We start from the raw sequence: 21,108 nt of genomic DNA on the forward strand, positions 1-21,108 counted from the left end.
GCTCTGCCTTAACTCTTTTTGTTTTGTTTTTGTCACTACATTCACCCTGAGATGCTATTTTGCCTTATTTGTGGAGGAAATCTGGAGAGTTTGGCATTTTCTGACCCACTTTTCCAGAATCTTTCTTTCCAGAATCTTTCTCTATATATTGTACTATTTTTTCCTCCACCTTCTTGGAGGTGAGAGGTGCACAAAAGTGTTATACATTACACATGTTTTCCAAATGCATCCTTGAGTTTTGCTGACATTTTTCCCCTCCTGACACACAGCACATGCATATAGGCAGGATATTAATGGTCCCAGGATACCCACCCACATCCCTCTGGGCATTTAAAGAAGGCTATGTAGGAGGATAAATTCCAGAAAAGGCTGGGAGATATAAAAGCAGGAAGGGGCAAAGAGGAGTACAGGGGCAAGAAAAAGAGTGGAAAGGGCAGGAACAGCAGGAGGCTCAGGTGTAGGAATTATAGGAGCAAAAAAAGGTGGGGAGGTGTTGCTAAATTTTGATATGCCAATCACTGAGTTGACATTGGGATGGTAATGAAATAGGTCAACTGAACATGGTTGGCGTGAATAAAAATCACAGGCTTGGTCATTTCAATTATTTGGTTGCTTTGTTGTCTGACTCTTTTTTCTATTTTTCCATGGTCCCTTATTAAATATAATTTTCATCACATTGTGGTCTTTAAAGGATGTGTTTTATAATTCTGTTTTGAGCCATAAAAAATTTTGTGCCCTAATATATGGTCAAACTTCATAAAGGTATCATGAACCACTGATAAACAGGTGTATTCCTTGCTATTTCCATTCAATTCTCTTCAGTTATGTATCATATCTATCTAATCCAAAATTCTATTCACTTCTTTAATTTCTTATTTATTTATTTTCAGTTAGATTTGTCTAATTCTGACAGGGAAAGATTATAATCCTCCACTATTATAGTACTACTCTCTATTTTCACCTGTAATTCAGATAACTTTTCTTTTAAAAATTTAGATGCTATACTATTTCGTACCTTTTATCATAATGTAGTTTCCCTGGTTATCTCTTAATTAAATTATTTTAGCTTTGATTTTTCTGACATTATGATTGGTACTCTTTTTTTTTTACATAAGCTGGGGCATAATACCTTGTATTGCAGTTCTTTATTTTAACTCTGTGTGTACCTCTCATTTTTAAATGTTTCTGTAGGCTCATACTGTTGGACTCTGATTTTTAATCCTTTCTGCTATCCTTTCCCATTTATTTTAGTTTTATTTTTCATTTTTAACACAGTTTATAACAGATAAAACAATTCAAGCTTTTGGTCAGGTGATAATTCTTTTTAAAGCATTTACAATATGGACCACAAAAGAATTTTTTTTAAACATTGACCAACTGAAACACAAATAATATTTATGTTGCTAACTTCACAAGCTCTTGACCTAATTGTCTCCACAGTATTACTAAGAATTAAAGGACCCTAACTTATTGTTGTTGGTCTAAAGTCCTATGCCTAATAACTTAATTTTAGACTTAACCTCGAATGTTCCCCTACCAATAATCTATAGTTTAATAGATCTGGTGTTAAGCTTACAAACCTTTTGACTATAGGAAATTGCCACCAAGAGTAGGGACATTGCAGGGATACAATATCTCCCCAACTTCATGTCATTTCCAGGCAGGAGTAGATTGTCAACTTGCATTCAGTCAGGTTTAACATCTGCCAGGTGTCAGTGGGGAAATTGAGTCAGGAGAATCGTTCAGCCCAGGCTGAACAGCTGCTCTCCTCACATTCCCATGAGATCATCTTTTGCAATTCATACCAGCATCTCATCAGCTTACTGGCATCATGGATTGGAGGCTCAGATCACCTTGCTTGCTATCCATACCTGGAGTTAGACTCAGAAGAACAGATACTTAATAGTCCCATAGCATCTAAAAATGGCAAGTTCCAATAACCAAGTTTCAAATATGATTATAATTTCATTTTGGCTAAGGAACAACTTTTGAAGCAAGTCTTAAGTGGCTTACATGCCTTTCTATACCTGTTCTAGTTCCTGAATAAATAGGAATCATAAAATCAAATTTAGCATTAAAACTTTAACTTTTCCATCAATGCCAAATTTTACCCAAGGTTACCTTCTCTAGGAAATTTTGACTGAAATCCTTTCCCCCAAACTAAAGATGTCATGATTTATTCTCAGTAATTAATTCAGTCAGTTGTTTTAATACTAATTGCTTTTACCTCACTTTGTAACATGTCCAATTTTTCTCCCCATCACTCCCCTCCCCCTGCTTCCTAATACTTTGCATTCTGATTGCTCCTTCCCTCAATGTACCCTCCCTTCTATGACACCCCACCCTTCCCTTATCCCCATCTTCTCTCTTTTCTTGTAGGGGCAAGACAAATTTCTATACCCCATTCCCTGTATTTCTTATTTCCCAATTATATGCAATAAAAATTCTCAATATTTGTTGCTAATATTTGGAATTCCAACTTCTCTCCCTCCCCCTCCCTCCCCAGCCCCACTGAGAAGGCAAGCAATTAAATATAAACTAAATATGTGTTGTTTTGCAAAAGAATTCCATAATAATCATGTTGTGTAATACTAATTACATTGTCTTCTGTCCTACTCTATCCCCTCTTATTTTTCCCCCACAATTGACCTTGTCCCTTCTCAAAACTGTTTATTTCTAGTGACTCCCTTCTCCTATTTGCCCTCCCTTCTAACATTCCCCTCACCCCACTTATTGCCTCCTCTCCTACTTTCCTATGGTATGATATAAATTTTTATATCAAATTTAATGAGCGTGTTATTCCTTCCTTCAGCTACATGTGGAGAGAGTAGCTTCATTTTTCCCCTCTCCCCTTCTCCCTTTTCTCCTCTGTTGAACAAGATTTTTCTTATCTCTTTTATGAGTTACAACCTGCCCTGTTCCATTTCTCCCTTTCTCTTCCCAGTGTTTTCCTCCATCACCTCTTAATTTTTATTTTATTTTATTTTTTTTGTGTGTGGATATCATCTCTTCTGATTCAACACACCCTGTACTCTCTATCTATATATGTGTATGTGTGTGTGTATGTACAATCTCTCCATCTACCCAAATGCTGAGAAAAGATTCAATAGTTGTAAATATTTTCTTTCCATGTAGTAATGTAAACAGTTCAGCTTTAGAGAGTCTTTTATGATTTTTCTTTCCTGTTTCCCTTTCATGCTTCTCTTGATTCTTATCTTGGGAAGTCAAATTTTCTGTACAGATCTGGTCTTATCCTCAATATGAATGATTGAAAGTCCTCTATATCATTGAATGACCATTTATTCCCTTGAAGTATTATACTCAGATTTGCTGGGTAGGTGATTCTCAGTTTCACTCCCAGTTCTGAAATATCCCATTCCAAGCCCTTTGATCTCTTAATGTTGAAGCTGCCAGATCCTGTGTTATCCTGATTGTATTTCCACAGTACTCAAATTGTTTCTTTCTAGCTGTTTGCAGTATTTTCTCCTTGACCTGGGAACTCTGAAATTTGGCCACAATATTCCTAGGAGTTTCTCTGTTCAGGTCTCTTTCAGGAGGTGATCAGTGGATTCTTTCAATATTCATTTTGCCCTCTGATTCTAGAACATCAGGGTAGTTTTCCTTGATAATTTCATGGAAGATAATGTCTAGGCTCTTTTTTGATCATGGCTTTCAGGTAGTCCCATAATTTTTGAATTGTTTCTCCTGGATCTATTTTCCAGGTCAGTTGTTTTTCCAATGAGATGTTTCACATTATCTTCTATTTTTTCAAATTTTTAGTTTTGTTTACTAACTGCATGGTTTGACTCATAGTCATTCACTTCTCTGAACTCAATTCTCTCTTTCAACAAAAAGCTTTCAATGAATTTTTGAACCTTTTCCTCTATTTGGCTAATTCTGCTTTTTAAAACCTTCTTCTCCTCATTGGCTTTTTGGAACTCTTTTCCCAATTAAGTTAGCCTCTTTTTAAAGCTGTTATTTTCCTCAGCATTTTTTTGGTTCTCCTTTAGTAAGCTGCTAACTTGTTTTTTAAGGTCTTCTATTGCCTGAGCCCAATTTAAGTTCATTTTGGAGGCCCTGGAGGCAGAGGGCTTGACTTCCTCTGACAGTATGCCTTGTTCTTTCTCATCCAAAAGGATGGGGGGAGACACCTGTTCCCCAAGAAAGTAACCTTCTATGGTCTTATTTTTTATGCCTTTTTTGGGCATTTTCCCAGCCAGCTACTTGGCTTCTGAGTTTCCTCTCCACAACCACCTCTCCTCCAGTTCTGCCAAGCCAGCACTAGGGACTGAGATTCAGATGAGCTGCTCCAAAGCCTCAGGGACTTTTGGCAGGGGCAGGGCTGTTATTCGGTGTGAGATTAAGATCAGTTACTCAGGTGGGGGCAGGGCCACCACACAGGGCTCGGTTTCCCTCAGGGGCTTTATGAGGAGACCTTCAACAATGGATGCAGGCTACTGCCTGCTTTGGGAGCCCCTGTCCCTTGCTGCCTCTACTGCTGTCACCTGAGGAAGCCCGAGTTATGGGGACACCCTTCTCCCTTCTCAGCCAGCCAAAAAAACCCTCTCACTGACCTTTGGTGCCTGTGGGTTGAGGGATCTTTGCTGCCACTGGAGATTCTGTTCCTGAAGCCTACTGGGATCTGCTCCTCTTGGTGCCTCGTGGCCAAGGCTGGACTGGGCTCTGCTCCATGTCTGGTGGGGCAGACCTTTCCCGTTGTTCTTTCAGGTCACCCTAGGATAGAAATCTCCTCCACTTCATTGTTCTGTGGCTTCTGTTGCTCTAGAATTTGTTGAGAGTTCTTCTTTACAGGTATTTTATGGGCTGTGGGGTAAGAGCTAGCATATGTGCATCTTTCTACTCTGCCATCTTGGCTCTGAATCATCCTTTCCCATTTTTTAGGTGAAATCATCCCATTCACATTCAAAGTTATAACTACTATTTGTGTATTTCCATCCATCCTGTTTTTCCTTACTATGTCCTTAGTCTCTCTTTTTACCTTACCTTTGTCTAATTTACTTTTAACCACTACTTCCATATTCCACACCCTTTTAAAGAATCTCTCCCTTATCCACTCTGCTAACACTCATTCTCCTTGTTCTACCCACTCCTCTAAGGGTCCCTCCCTTTCCTTTTCCCTCAATGCTCCTAAGTTTTAATCTATACACCCTTATAATACACCATGGTTCCTCAACTTCTTGTTTCTTCTTAAATTTGGAAGGCTTTTATACCCTTCTAGGTGTATCTGTCATCTTTTTAACTCATATTTGATGAGATTAGGTATCCAGTACTACCAGCCCTATATCCTAACCTGATTCCTCTGTTATCAGTCTTCCTCATGTGCCTCATTTGCATGAGATAATCTCTCTTTTTACCTTTTACTATACAATTGTGCTTTTTAGAATCACCACATTATACTCAGCTCATTCCCAGTCTTTCATTACTAATTCTTAATTACCAATTACTAATTCTTAAGAATATGGTTTACATTTCTTAGTATAGAAACTAGACAGTTTGATTTTATTGAATCCCTTGCAATTGTTCTTTAGTGTTTACCTTATTTCTTCTGGATCTTCTTCAGGATCCTTCACCTGGAAGATGATCATATACCTGAGAGCCAGTGTGGCTTCAGAAAAGGCCAAGGAACAGTCAATATGGTGTTTGCTACCCAATAACTCCAAGAGAAATGGCAGGAGCAGAACAGAGGTTTCTACACGTTTGTAGATCTGGCCAAGGCCTTTGACACTGTTAGTCATGAGGGTTTATGGAAAATTATGTTAAAATTTGGTTTTCCAGAAAAGTTCATCAGCATTGTACTTCAGTTTCATGATGGCATGTTTACCCAGGTTCTGGAAGAGGGCTCTCGTACCTTCCTAGTCACCAATGGAGTAAAGCAAGGCTATGTGCTTGCTCCTATGCTTCTTATCATGATGTTTTCAGCCACGTTATCAAATGCTTTCAATGAGAATGAACACAGCATCAAGATCAACTACTGTGCTGATGGTAAATTCTTCAATTTGAAGAGGCTACCCAAGACCTAAGTCAAGGGAGTGTTGGTGCATGATTTTCTGCTTGCAGATGATTGTGCTCTCAATGTAGCATCTGAAGCTGAGATGCAATAAGGTATGGATCAAATCTCTGCTACTTGTGCTAATTTTGGCCTAATAATTAACACCAAGAAAGCACAGGTGCTCCATCAGCCACCACCACACCATCCATATGTGGAACTATCAGTTACAGCAAATGGAGAAGTTTTGAATGCTGTGGAGAAGTTCACTGACCTTGGTAGTGTATTTTTTTGGCATGTACACATTGACAATGAGACTGGCACATGCATTTCCAGAGTTAAATCAGTGTTTGGGAGGTCCCAAAGAAAAGTTTGGGAGAGAAGCAGTATTAGACTGACTATCAAACTGAAGGTCTACAAGAGCCTTTGTGCTGACCTTAGTTTTGTATGCCTGTGAAATATGGACAATCTACCAGTGCCATGCCAGGAAACTGAATTGCTTCCATTTAAACTGTCTTAGCAAGATTCTCAAAATCACTTTGGAAGGATAAGGTACCAGACACTGAGGTCCTTGCTTAAACTTGACTGCCAGGCATTCAAATCATGCTTCAGAGAGCACAACTGCAAAGGGGTGACCATGTTGTTCGAATGCAAAAGGTATGCTTGCCAAAATTTTGTGGAGAAATCATGTGGAGTAGGTGATCACATGGTGGTCAGAAGAAGTGATATAAGGATACTCTCAAAGTCCCTCTCAAGAACTTTGGATTTGATTGTGCAACATGAAGACACTGGCACAGGACCATTCAGCATGGTGTGCCCACATCAGAAAAGGTGCTGTGTTCTATGAGTAAAGCAGAATTGAAACAGCACAAAGGAAACATAGGATGCACAAATTTGGAGCAACCACTCCAACTGTTCTCACAGACTACTTGTGCCCAATCTGTGGTAGAGTATCCTGCACTCATATTGGTCTGATCAGCCACAGGCATACACACTGAAACTTCACTTTATCATTGTGATGTCATTTTGGTCCTCTTCAAGAATGAAGGACAACAACCACTACCACCTTATTTCTCCTGGATCTTCTATGTCAAATTTTCCATTAATTTCTGCTCTTTTTTAGAAAAAATAACCCAAAAGCCTCTCAGTTCATTGAATGTCCACTTCTTTTTTTTATTCAAGATTATACTTAACTTTTCTGGGTAAGATATTTTTGGGTACAACCCCAGTTCTTTTGCTTTCTGATATATAGTATTATAAGACTTGTGGTTTTTTAGTGTAGCAGCTGCTAGGTCTTTTGTAATTCTACTTGTTGCTCCACAGTATTTGATTTTTTTTCTTATTGCTTGTAATATTTTCTCCTTAACCTGGGGTTTTTGAAATTTGGCTATTATATTCCTATAGGTGTCCATTCTTGGATCTCTTTCAGATGGCAATTGGTGGATTTTTTCTTTTTCTACTTTCCCCTCTTTTAAAACTTTAGGGAAATTTTCTTTAATTATTTCTTGTAATATTGTATCAAGATTCTCTTTTTGCTCATAGCTTTCCAGTCTGATAATTCTTATGTTTTCTCTTCTTGATCTGTTCTCCAGATCAGTTGTTTATCTTATGAGATGTTTCACATTCTCTTCTATTTTTTTCATTCTTTTTATTTTATTTTTTCTTGGTATCTTATAATGTCATTCATGTCCCCTTGTCCAACTCTAGTTTTCAAGAAATTGTTTTCTTCCTTAAGATTCTGGATCTCTTTTTCCAATTGATTGACTTTATTTTCATAATTTTCTTGGTTTTCTTGGGTTGTTCTTTTTTTCTAATTTTTTCAGTCTCTTGTTTGATTTCTAAAGTAATTTTTTATTTCTTTTTGGGCATGTTATCCATGAATCTTTGGGGGTAGGGGAGGTTTGTTTGTTTCTGATGTTTTGTTTTTGCTTCAGCATTTTCCTCTGAAAATGAACCGAGATTTCCTCTATCCCCATAGTAATTGTCTATGGTTGGATTCTTTCTCCTTTGCTTACTCTTTTTTTTATTATTCTTAATAACTTGATATCATAATCATCTCTAGTTGCAGGGTATGTGGAGATTGTGCCTCTGGACTCAGGTTCTTCTTACTGTTATTTTCTGAGCTTTGTCCATGGCCCAATGACTGCACTATATCCCCCGTCAAGCCACAGCTAGGGCTCCCAGTCACACTATGGTGGGAATGCCCTAAAGATCCTCTAGTGACTGTAACCTTTAGTTCTCCTGTCTGACCTGGAATTGAAACCAGTAATTCAAGTCTCTTATAAGTGCCCATAGCCAGCACCTCGCTGCTTCTGCATTCACTTGGTACATGCTGGTTCCTTCTCACTTTCAGTGACAGTGCAGGACTTCAAAGACTCCATTCACTATTGGCACATGGAATGTGCATATACTTATAGGCAACACGAAATCAATTTGACATGAAAGACAAACAGCTCTTGTTGTGAGAGAACTAGACATATATTACATCCAAATCACAGCCCTAAATGAAACAAGACTAGCAAATGAAGACCAGCTTACTAAGTTCAGAGCTGGATACATGTTTTTTCTGGAGTGGCTGCAGTGAAGGGGAGTTGACGTAGGTTTTGCAATCAAAATTAATCTAGTTAACAAGTTTTTATGCCTATCAAAAGGAGTGAATGGCAGACTCATGACAATGCAATTACCACTTGCAGGAAAAAGTCATGCCACCATTATCTGTGCCTAGGCTTCCACCATGATAACCCTTGATAAGACCAAAGAAAAGCATGAAGAACTGGAGACCCTTATCATCAATGTGCCAAAAGAGGACAAGCTTATAATTCTGAGAGACTTAATGCTAGAATAGGCTCAGACTACCAGACATGTCAGGAAATCCTTGGGAGGAATGGAGCTGGAAGGAGCAACAGCAATGGTCACTTACTACTGAAGATTTGTGCATCTCATGACCAACACTGTCTTCCATTTGCCTAAATACAATAAAACTTCATGGGTGTACCCTCACAGCAAACATCAGCATTTAATAAACTATGTGATTGTAAGGAGAAGAAACAGATAGGATGTGTGAGTAATAAAGGCAATGTGAAGCAGAGTATGGTGGACTATGTAGACTTATCCTCTTCAAGCTCAACATTTGCATTGGACAAAAGCAGAACCCCCAAGGCAAAATGACTCCCAGAAGAATTAACGTCAACAGAATAGAGCACTTCTCTGAGACGTAACAGTTTGTTACTAACTTGGAGGGAAAGTTGAGCCAACACACAGTTGGCAACAGTAGAGCAGAAATGGAATGGGCAGCTTTCAGACACTTGGTGGACAGCACTGCATTTGCTAATCTGGGCCAGAACACTCACAAACACCAAGACTAGTCTGATGAAAATGATGGGGAAATTCAGAAGCTGCTAAAAGAAAAATGAGAACTCTACAGGATTTACCAGCAGAAGAGTTCATACATTTCTATGAAGGCAAAATTCAATTCCATCAAAAGTAAAGTACAAGTGAAGGTTAAAGACATGCAGAATTCTTAGCTCAGTAAGAAGGCAGATGAAATTCAGTTTTATGCTGATAGTAGCAATCCTAAGCACTTTTATAATTCCCTGAAGGTTATTTGTGGACCAAAGACTTACGGTGAGTCTCAACTACTCCATCAACAGTGAGTCACATTAATTAGTGATAAGGACATGATCCTTGAGAGATGGGCTGAATACTTCCATAGTGTTCTAAACAGACCATCATAATCAATGCTGATGCCTTTGACCATATGCCTCAGGCTGAAGTCAACCCTTCCTTAGCTGAAGTTCCAGCTGAAGAAGAGGTTTTGAATGCCATTAGGCTCCTTTCATGTGGCAAAACACCTGATCCTGGTTCTATTCCAGTTAAGATTTACAAACTGGGTGGTCCATTACTCATACAAAAGCTGACTGAAGTTTTCTGGGTTGTATGGCAAGAGGAGATCATCTTCCAGGAGTTCAAAAATACCTGCATTGTCCATCTCTGTAAAGGTAAATGAAATAGATTGTCCTGTGACAATCATGCGGTGGGTGGGGGCTGACTTCTCTCTCTTAGCTATTGCTGGAAAGATTCTTGCCAGAGTCCTCCTCAGTAGGTTAATCCTCCACCTGGAAGATGGTCATCTACCTGAGAGCTAGTGTGACTTCAGAAAGGGCTGAGGAATGGTTGCTGCCTTGCAACTACAGGACAAATGTCAAGAGCAGAACACAGGTCTGTATACAACATTCGTAGATCTGACCAAAGTCTTTGATACAGTCAGGAGGGAGGGCTTGTGGAAAATTATGTTGGTTTGGTTACACAAAAAAATTTATCAGCACTGTATGTCAATTTCATGACTGCGTGCTTGCCTGGGTTCTAGATAATGGATGATACTGTCATTCTTTCCCAGTCACCAATGGAGTGAAACAAGGCTGTGTGCTTACTCCCATGATTTTTTAGCATGGTGTTTTCAGTCATGTTTTCAAATGCTTTCAATGAGGAAGAACATGGCATCAAGGTCAGCTAGTGTACTGATGTTAAATTATTCAAGCTGAAAAGGCTACAAGCCAAGACCAAAGTGGAGAGAATGTTGGTACGTGTTTTTTTTTGTTTGTTTGTTTCAGTTGATTGTATACTCAAAGCAACCTCTGAAGCTGAGATACAACAAAGTATACAATATTTATCTGCTGTTTGTGTTAATTTTGGTCTAACAATTAACAACAAGAAAACACAGGTGATCCACCAACCAGCACCACACCACCCATAAGTGGAACCACCTGTTACAGCAAATAAGTAAGTTTTCAGTGCTGTGGATGTTTGCTTACCTTGGTGTGGTATACTTTCTAGGGATGTATACATTGATGATGAGGTTGATGTATGCATTGCCAGAGCTAGCTTAATGTTTGAGAGGCTCTGAATGAAAGCATGGGAGAGAAGAAGTATTGTACAGAGCTATTGTGATGACTTCATTTCTGTATGTTTATAAAATCTGGACAATACAGTAACAGCATGCCAAGAAAGTGAATTGCTTCCATTTGAATTGTCTTAGGGAGATTTTTTAGGTCAATATGTAGTTGTATTAATTGTATTTTTTTTATTGTTTTTCAGTCATGTCCAATTCTTTGTGACCCCATGGACCATAGCATACCAGTATTATCCATGGAAAAGATACTGGAGTGGCTTACCACTACAATACTATCAGCATCCTAACTGACTTTTTAATTTACATGGAGGCAAACAAAGGTGAAATAACTTGCCCTGGGTCACACAGTTAGAAAAAATCTGAGACAAGACTGACTCCAGGCTTAGAACCCCATCTGCTCAACCACCTGGCTGCCTCCCGTTAATTGCAAAACTTTATTTTACTTATTGATTTTCTTCTTCTAGAATTGCATTAATGTTAATTTTTGTCCTTAGTTATGTAGTTATACCACTGACTTCAAACTTACAAATGGCACATCAATAAGGAGCCATACAGTTTCTATTAAAATACAATCTTTCTTGTGGATATTTGGCACTTTCCACATTCAGCGACTTATGACTTTTCTCAGAAGAAAGGGTGTAACTTGTAGATCCTGGAAGCTCTTTTTTCTGGAGTGCTCAAGATATTCTCCTAAGATAGTAGAGCTTTTTGATGGGCTTATTGTAGAATTCTTATAAATGGATACTATATCTATACATCTGTTTCTTGTCAACTGGATTGGAATCAGCCTCTAACCTGGCAATGGTTGGAACTGAACAGAGAAGGCTAGAGATAGAAGAGTCAGGACACAACAAGAAACTTAATTACAGAGTGATGAAAATGACACTTGCAAACAGAAGGCCTCCCTCTTGAGAAGGAGAATTTAATAGGCAGTGCTTTATATACATCAAAACCCACAATTAGGCTGGACCATGACATAATCATTCTCAGGTCTTGAGTTGCTGTTCCCACAGCAGGCGCATGTGTGGCATTCCTGGGTCCTGTGGGAACAGTCTCCAATTTGATTGTCTCACAGGAGGGTACAGAACTAGCAGGAACAGGAGTGAAGTCCCTGGTTCGGTTCATCTGGCAGATACAAAACACAAGGATTGTGAGCATGTCAAGGGGGGGTGATAGACAGCTTTAGGCTGCATCACATTGTTTCTGAAGTCACCAGAAAATTGTGGGGGGTGGGGGGAGGGGGGAGGACAAATCCCTTAGTGAACACCTGGTTCTGGTGGTCAAAGCAACACTCTTTGCCAGAGGGTGAGATCATCCGGAGCACAAAGGATTGTTGCTATGCCAAGCTTGGGGCAGAGCATGTTTGCTTAGCTCTAGGAGACAGGGTGCTCCAAAATATTTTGACAATATGCATACGTGTGTGTGTGTATACATATACACACACACACACATACACATGTGCAATAGACACATGCATGCATATGCACACACATTTGTATGCATGCATGTACATATATACATATACACATAGACAAACACATACACATATACTCACATATACACACATTCATATACTCATATATACACACATGTACACACATGTATACACACATATATAACTAATTAGCATAGTGGATAGTGAACAGGCCTGGGAGTCAGACTTGAATTTAGATACTGCCTCAAACTCCTTATTATCTCTGTGACCAAGACAAGTCACTTAACTTCTGTGTCCCAGTTTCCTCATTTATAAAGTGAAGAAAATAGTTGCATATATCTCACAGAGTTATTGTAAGAAGCAAATGAGTTAGCATAAAGAAAGTGTTTTCCCACACACAAAACACTATATAAATGCTAGTTAATTATAGTTTTAGTAGTATTATTGCTATGTAGATGTTGAAAATTTGAAGGAGTCAAGGATCAGAGATTAAACATCTGGTCACTCCCTGTACGTGGCAAATAAAATTCCAAGACACAAAGTTCCTGATATGAAAACCAGTTTATTAATATAGGTCAACAAATAATCGATAAATTGAAGTCAGTGGTCTCTCTGAGTGATCAAAAACACCAAGGCAGGATCTCAGGCTCATTTAAATTCAGGTCTGCCTTCCTGATGGCAAATTACTGGATCCTCCTTTGACAAGTGAATGGCCATTCTGAATGGAGAGCATTTAATGAGGAGGTGGACTGAGATTTCCCATTTCCTCCTCTTGGGGGAAGGAGTGTAAACTGAGTTTTTTTTAAAAAATAATTCTTAATCACATACACAGAAAAAAGAAGGCAGGCTGATGAGGGAACAGGGCAATTCTCCCTGAGTTCTTTGTGGTACAGTTTTAGGAAAGCTCTCTCATGCATGCACAAAGGCATGCATGCACACATAAACACACACCCAGGTTGAGGTGGAGGAATAAAGGGAAACTGGAGACATAAAGGTACTGGAGGAGAAAGGGTGAGGACTGCAGTCATCTGGGTTGGTGGACTCCGAAAGGGAATCTTTCAGTGCAAGGTCCCAGTAATGTTCAGCTCCAAGCTGTTTGAAATGCTCCCCGGCCATGTTCTCTGTAGGGCACTGCTTGAATTTCATTTCACCAAAACATCGATCTTTGGCTGTGCCCTCCCACACCAATGCACACGTGTTGGTTTTTTTTTTTTCATGGAATCATCATCTCCCTTCAGGTTAGATATCTGTTCATCCTATTTTATCCAGTGCAGCATAAGATGCTTGAATATTTTCTGTGCTTTAGGGCCCCCTTCTACCACAACTACATTGACATCCTTTGTGAAGCACCACCACCCCTGAAAGGTACAGCTGCCCAGCACTGGACTTAGTCTTGAACTTCTTGGCTGGGTGACTCAGATTTTGAACTCTATATACAGATATGTGTACCCCCTGGGAAGTGTCTTCCTTTAGCTTTTTAATTTTCTTGAACTTTCTCTCTTCTGCTGTTAGTTTTCGGGCAGCATTGGCTTCTTCATGTACTTTCTGTCTTTTTGCCATCTGGGCTCTGACGTGGGTTTCCACTTTTGTGGGGTCTTGAACAGCTTCTGTGCCTAATACTCTCATTAAGTTGTAAATTCTCACTTTGGGTTCATGATGAGGCATCAAACCCAGCCTCACTCTCTCCTATAACTCCCTATGAGCTGTACTTTGCCTCCCAAGTTTCTCCTGTTCCTTCTTGGTGAGGTATACCTCCAGCATCACTGGCTTGTCAGTATTCACTGGAGGATTTAGGTGTGCCAGATGCTCTACAAAATTTGTGATTCCAAAATAGTTCTCTTCCTTAGGAGTTTCCCCACTGGGATCAAATCCATTGGGAACAATGTAGGAGTCCCACCACTCGATAGCAGGAATCTCTTCTTTGAGTTCTTGTTTAGGGGCAATGAGTGTCAGCTGGCTTGAAGTGGGAATGCCAGTTTTTTTTTGGCTGCCTGTGAGATCTCTTTCTGCAGCTTCTTTAGCTGAGCCTTTGTCTGTAATCTCTGGGCAATCTTTTCAAATTTGCCTTTGTTGTGGAATTTAAAGGTATGTCTCTGGCGCTGGGAAGGGCTGATGGAGATTGAAGAATCAAGAAATGTGTTGGATTCAATTTCTTCCAATAGTTTCTTTTTGAGCTTCTGTTTCAATTGTTCCTGCTTTACAGACTGAATGTTGGCCTTTAGCACTGGCATCCGGTGTGTCCACTCAGTCTCTTTGCCTGTAGCATCTACTGTTTGCCCTTGTTCATCCAGGATCAGAGGTGCAAGCTGTGTCTGATTCTTTAGCTCCACCTTTGGGGAAGCAATGCCAATAGCATGAAGCCTAAACAATCCAACCATGTTGGCATTACCAGTAAGTCCTGGTTTCAGTGCCAGCTGAGCCTGACTTCGGGTTTCTAATTCAGCTGCTTTCTAGGCCTTTGCAATGGTGTCATTCATTAAGGTGTCAACCTGAGATGGCTGAATAGTATTACCAATTACCACCCATTCTGATTGGGAGGAGGAAGCGATCTTTGGTTGAGGGGTGGGAGGGCTAATGGAGCCCAGCTGTTTTTTCCTTTCCTCAATCTGCTCAGTGACTGCCTCCATCACTTCTTCACGCCTGATGACTCCTTACATATCTCTGAGTCATCACTAAATGCCTCCTTCAGCTCCTGTTTTTGACTCTTGTCACCTCTAGACTTGGAATGTTTGGAACTATGGCGTTCTACTACCTCAAACAGTTTATCGATGAACTGAAGGGTGGAATCGTCAAGAAAGGGCTTCAAGTGATGAGCTGTTGTCTTCTTATCCATGCCCTTTCCTACACAATTTAATGCTGCCAGGACCACTGTAGGTTCTAAGAAACCCAACACCCTCTTCACTATCTTCTTGATCCATGGCTTCAGCTCATCCAGCTCCCTCTTGAACAGGCCATTCCATAGAAGAAAATCAAGACAATAAACACCCTGGGATACTCAACACAGCACCTAACAAACTTCAGCCACTGAGACTAACTTTTTGGTTTCTCCAGCTATAGTACAGTTCCTTCCCGGTCCCTAGCAAATAATCAAGAAATTGAGGCCAGTGATCTCTTTGGGACCAAAGATGTCAAGCGAGCAAGGAGGGTTGCAGGCTCTCTTACATCTACCTTTTTTTTAAGGAAAAATTACTGGAACCTCCCCTGGAAAGTGGAAACCAAACCTGATTGGTGGATATTTAAATGGGAAGGAGAGCTGAGTTCACACCTCCTCCTGCAAGGGGGGAGGGGTATAAACTGACATTCAAGCAGCCTCTGGCAATCTAGGCAAAGGAAACCATTCCATTCACAGGATTTCTCTGGCTAAGTTTCTGCTTTGCAAGCCAGTTCACTACAGACTTTGAAGGGAGCAAGGTTGCCTGGGGTCACTGCTAGTAGTGCAGACTAGCTCAGGTTGGCTTCTTTTGACAGTGGAAAACCCAAATCTTGAGATGGGCTGGAATGGGATGGTATCCCTTAGCTAGAAAGGGTTTTTTAGCTAGCAGAAGAGAAGACCCTTTGAATCCAAAAAGGAATACTACATATTATTATAAATATTAAAATGATACATTAAAATTAATTTTACTCAATGCAACAGGATTAACCTTGAATGCCTTCCACTAACTCCATTACTCATGATATTTCTGGATAATGAGAGAGATGAAAGAAAAGCTGTTCAATCATATTACTGGGGAGAGAAGTGTGAACCCTGAGAAAGGGACACACACTTCAGATGGTTCTAATGTTTTCTCCTGCATCAGATCATCTACAATTATAGAATTTTATAACTGATGTCCATGTCTATTTCTCCTTTTCATTATCAATTTATTTTCATTATCAGTTAGATTAGTTTGTGACTGTAGAGCAAGTCACTTAGCTTTCTCTTCAGCCTGGGCCTGATCTCAGGACCCTGCAGGGGATACAGGAGTAGGCTCTTTCCTGAGGGTCAATAAAAGGATAGCATGGAATAAAGTAGCCTAGAAATGCAAATTGTGACAATGGACCTCCTGGTCCTAAAGAGGGTGAAAATAAATTAGTTTTCTTCTCAATTGCTTCTCTACCCCCTACCTTTTTCCAGATTTCAACAGGAATAAAAGCTCATGATAAGAAAAGAAACCACTACATCTCTTTTTGTCCCACAGTACAGACTGAGTAAGACTTCATTAGTATACTCTTTTTTCTCTAAAGTCAAACACTCAACAAAATATTAGATTCCAGTTGGGCCACCTAGACCTCTCCTTCCTGGGTTCTACCTGTGAATCTCTGATTCATGAACTGTCTCATTCTAGCTAGGTGTGAATCTAGCTCTTTTCGCTTCTGAATCTCTCTAATTTGCAAACTTTCTCTTTCTAGCTAGGTATGAATCTAGCTCTTTTCACTTCTGAATCTCTCTAATTTGCAAGCTTTCCCTTTCTAGCTAGGTGTGCAGCTAAGTCCTTGTGATGGCAATCAAAATAGGATCTTTTGCTGTTTTTGGTTTAGTATAATCAAGTGCCTCTGACTGAATCCTGCCTTTATCAATCAAGAGTCTTTACAAGGAATAAAGTACAGAAACAAGAATTTCTTTAACTAGATATAGTGTATGCATTTGTATTGTTAATAATTTTAATGTTATTAAAGATCTTGTGGGAAGCTTGATTAGGGGAGTTGTTTTGTAGAAGGGTCCCAAGTACCTTTTGTTTTTTCTATTGAGACTCTGGGTCAAAGGCTTGTGATGCCCTCTGCCTATAAAAAAAAAAGATATAAATACTCTGAGGGTGATGTTTTACTTTGGGGCTTACTTTTTGATAAGAAGGTTTGAGTGCCAGATGAGGACTCTGAGAAGCTGCTAAGGAATCCACCTGGCTTTGAGACCCCAGATGTCATGCTTCACTCTCTGATAATGATGGTAAGACCGTTGTACTTGTCTGCTGAATTGTGGTCAGTCAGAGGAAGCCATGTTTTTTGATCTTTTGATTTCTCTGTATTTTCTTTGAAATTCAGGGTGCTGACTCCCTAAACTAAATGAATGACACATGTACTTGGTTAAAGAAATGATACGTTCTTGATTACAGTGATTGCTAACCCCTTAAAAGTTGTCTTTCTTTTTATGAATGCAGATTTACTAACCTGTAAAACAGGCCCCACTGTGTATGTTGGGGTGCTTGCTGCTACAGTCTTCTACTTGTATACCTCTCAGATTTCAGGTTTAGGCATTATAGGGCCTAATAACCATATCAACACCAGAACTGAAAAAAAAAAACTACTTATGGACCACATCCCAATAGCGAGTCTTAAACATTTTATCAGATAAAACAGTGAAGTTTTTGAAACCATGATTATAAACCTAATGAAATACGTTTAACAAAATAGGTAGTAGTCGTTAGACAACTCTTTAATAACTGAATCTCTAACGTGTCTAAATTACAAGAAAAGTTATTTTTCTAACTATAAAGGTGTTATCAGTGTATTTAATTGAACAGTAACAGTTCGAGGAAATAGATATACAGCTACACTAGTTTGAATTCACAACTGTTAGACTGGGTCATCTTCAAAGTATGCTGTCCCAAGGATCATAGGTCACTATTGTGGCTCACCTGTAGACAAGAGCTTCTTAACAATGATCCTGAAAGGTGAGTTCAAATGAACACCAGATGCTTAATTGCAAGAGACTAAGAAGTCAAAGTTTCAGAAAATTCTTTGAGAAGTGTTTTATAATGTAGGGGTGTGAATTGAATGTTCTCACTTCAGAATTTCTTGTTCTCAACTAAAATGAAAGCACTGAATTGTAACCTGATTTTAAAGCTAGATCTCAAGGTCTTAAAATATTGACACTCTACTTATATATTATAATGCTGAGTGTTGAACTCAGGCAGCAAACTATTTAAACCTAGGTGCTTCAAACTGTTAGCAGAACTGGTAAAAAAAAAAAAAAAAAACAAAACTATCTGACATATTGTGAAAGCCTTTTTTTTTTTTAAGAAAAAGATATTTAAATCAGTTTTTAACCATTAAACCTATAAAGCAGGAGAATCAAAGCCTGCCTGATCATAACTGTCCCATTTCAAATAAAACCAGAATTCAGTCAATTGCACTGGAATCTTTTTTCCCAAATGGTGTAATATAAAATGTCTAAGTAATAATTTCCATTATTCAGCATTATTCTTTATAAGAACCAATTATCTCAAGCATTCCTAAGATCTATGTCTTTTTTCAGCTAATCCAATGTCAAAAATTGAAAATGTCAATTCCTCCTTTTAATCTCCAGTCTACAATAATTCTCTTAATAGTGGAGCATCTTAAAAGATCGTATTCTCATCCAATTTCAGGACATATATTGACCAAATCAAATCTCGGTTATATAACTGATGCTGCAATATGTAAAATCTCAGATATTTGTGGCCAAGCTTGAAGACTGAGAATTTATTTATCACTTATCTCATTCTTAAAGGCACATGGTTGCACCCCTGGTTCTGTATAATTTTTTATTATTTTTCATCAAAATACTCAAAGAGTCTGACGAAATTCTGATCCCCACCTTCTGACTTGGCAGCCTCATGTTGCTACTTCTGATATGAAGCTCAGGAACACCCAGCTGCCAAATACACATACACACATATATGTATAGATATGTGTGTATATTCACATACACATATACGTGTATACACAAATGCATATCCCTCCAGCTGTCTGGAAAACCAAATCTTCCTTATTCCTTGATATTCACCTCTTATACATTCATTTTGCTAAGTGAATTCCTACATTCTTCACTTTCAACCACATCTCGGATTATATTCACACCGGTGAATTTCTCTTTAAAATTTTACCAAATATTCTTATTAAATCTAGTCACTTATTCAGATCTTTATTTTCTCAGTTTTATAGGTAATTTACCTATACATTAGGTAAATAGGTAAATACATTTTGCTAAGTGGCACAGTGGATAGAGCACTGACCTGGAGTTGGGAAGATCTGAGATCAGATCCAGCCTCAGGCACTTGAACCTTACTAGCAGTGTGACCCTGGGCAAGTCACTGAAACCTAATTGCCTCCCCCTCAAATCCCTCTCAAAAAAAAAACTCAACTATCATTACTATACTCTGTTGTTTGATTGGTCACCATTCTGTCAATTTGCTAGATCAAATCCCTTCTCTCATTCTCCCAGAAGTACCAATATATTGAAGAGTTTTGTGGGATAAAGCCATCAAAAATGCATTAAGATGTTCTTAGTAGTTACAAAAACCTTTAGGAGGTATGCAGTGGCTTATATCCCTCCTGAGGCATGGGAATGGGGTTCTAAGCTCTCTCAGTCCTAGTTAGCAGCTGACAAAACACTTGACTACTCAATTGCCACCTGAGGTCTGGCATGTCCTTTATAAAGACCAAAGCATTTTTCTGAATTAAACCACACTTAATCTCTTCTCAATTTTTACTTTGCAGAATCTGGAGACAGTTAATATTCTGTTCTAAATCAAAAGAGCAGTATTTTCAAATTCTGAAGATTTCCACTACCAATAGTTTTACAAGAGTAACATGCATAAGGCCACTATAGAGAAATATAGATCAAATATACCTTAAGAAGAAAAATTTAACTTAGCAGTTTTAAACACACTGCCTTGATGTCAGATACTGGGTGAGAAACTGGAGGGAACAGAATACCATCAGAGAGGGAGGAATTGTAGCCTTAAGTCTGCATAAAAATCTCCTCCCATTAGGTTTACAGGAAGATACAGATGTAAGGAGAAAAGAGTTCTTCTACAAAAAAGAAAGGAACCCAGGGAAGCCATGCTAGAGAACAGTTTAGGAAAATGTTGAGGCTATCATGAAACCCTCAACAACATGGAAATTTTGGAGGCTTAATTTTCAAGTTGATTGTATCTCCAACTTTAAGGCTATCATAGGGTTGATGGATACCTGGGATTAGCACCTCATGTTCTGAAAAACAAATCTCCTCAACCAATTAATTTCATTAATTTCAAAGTCCTTTCCTTAAATAGGGTTCCCCTTCTTATGAAACAGGAAAGGGTTAACATTTAAACTTCAGTTTTGGTGACTAAGAAGCTAGACAGTTCTCAAGATTCAAACTGAGCATAAAATCCACATTTTAATTCAAGGATCCAATCACATTTGAATTTACAGACTTTGATTTAAGATCAATCTAAAAAGCAGGAAAAAATTTATCCTCTATCTGGTGCTTCCCTAAGTTACAACAAAATTTCTTTCCACACAGCTTCAGTTAGTCAATTAGCATCTGTTAAGTTTACCTTGTCAGTAAAACGGGTAGATATTTATCTTCTAAAACTGGTGGAAAGGGGGGATTAAAAGGAGATAAGTTGGGGTCTAGGGAAAAGAAAAGCTATCTTTGAAATCCGAAGCTGTTCCCCACTCCACCCCCCATCTTAGGAACTTCACCACAGCTATTACTAGCTGGCAAGGAAAGACAATTAGATAAGGGAGAAGGAGCTGAGGAAAGCAAGGAAACTGGAGAAGAAGGAGCTAAGGTAGGTTGGAAACTTGGAGGGTAGATCAAAGAGGTGGCAGGTCCAAGGAGTGGGGAACAAGAGAGCAAGCAAGGTAAGGGAGCAGAGAAGGAATTGGGGGAAAGACTGAGTTGATGCCATCAGAAGACTGGCATTAAATGACATGATCTTTTTGGGGTTTTGTCTGTTATAATCTTTAAATCTTCCAACTTCTGATAATTAAAAGATCCATATGGGAGTCATAATGATTCTCCAGTTGAAT

General features: G+C 39.0%; 1 pseudogene; it reads right to left on the reverse strand.

The window, feature by feature from the left end:
- Positions 1-13,260: 13,260 nt before the first annotated feature.
- On the reverse strand, positions 13,261-19,149 carry LOC140502171 (U4/U6 small nuclear ribonucleoprotein Prp3 pseudogene; annotated as a pseudogene).
- Between the last annotated feature and the right edge of the window lie 1,959 nt (positions 19,150-21,108).

This window comes from Notamacropus eugenii, chromosome 4 (assembly GCF_028372415.1).
Source record: "Notamacropus eugenii isolate mMacEug1 chromosome 4, mMacEug1.pri_v2, whole genome shotgun sequence".
Taxonomy (NCBI): Eukaryota; Metazoa; Chordata; class Mammalia; order Diprotodontia; family Macropodidae; genus Notamacropus; species Notamacropus eugenii.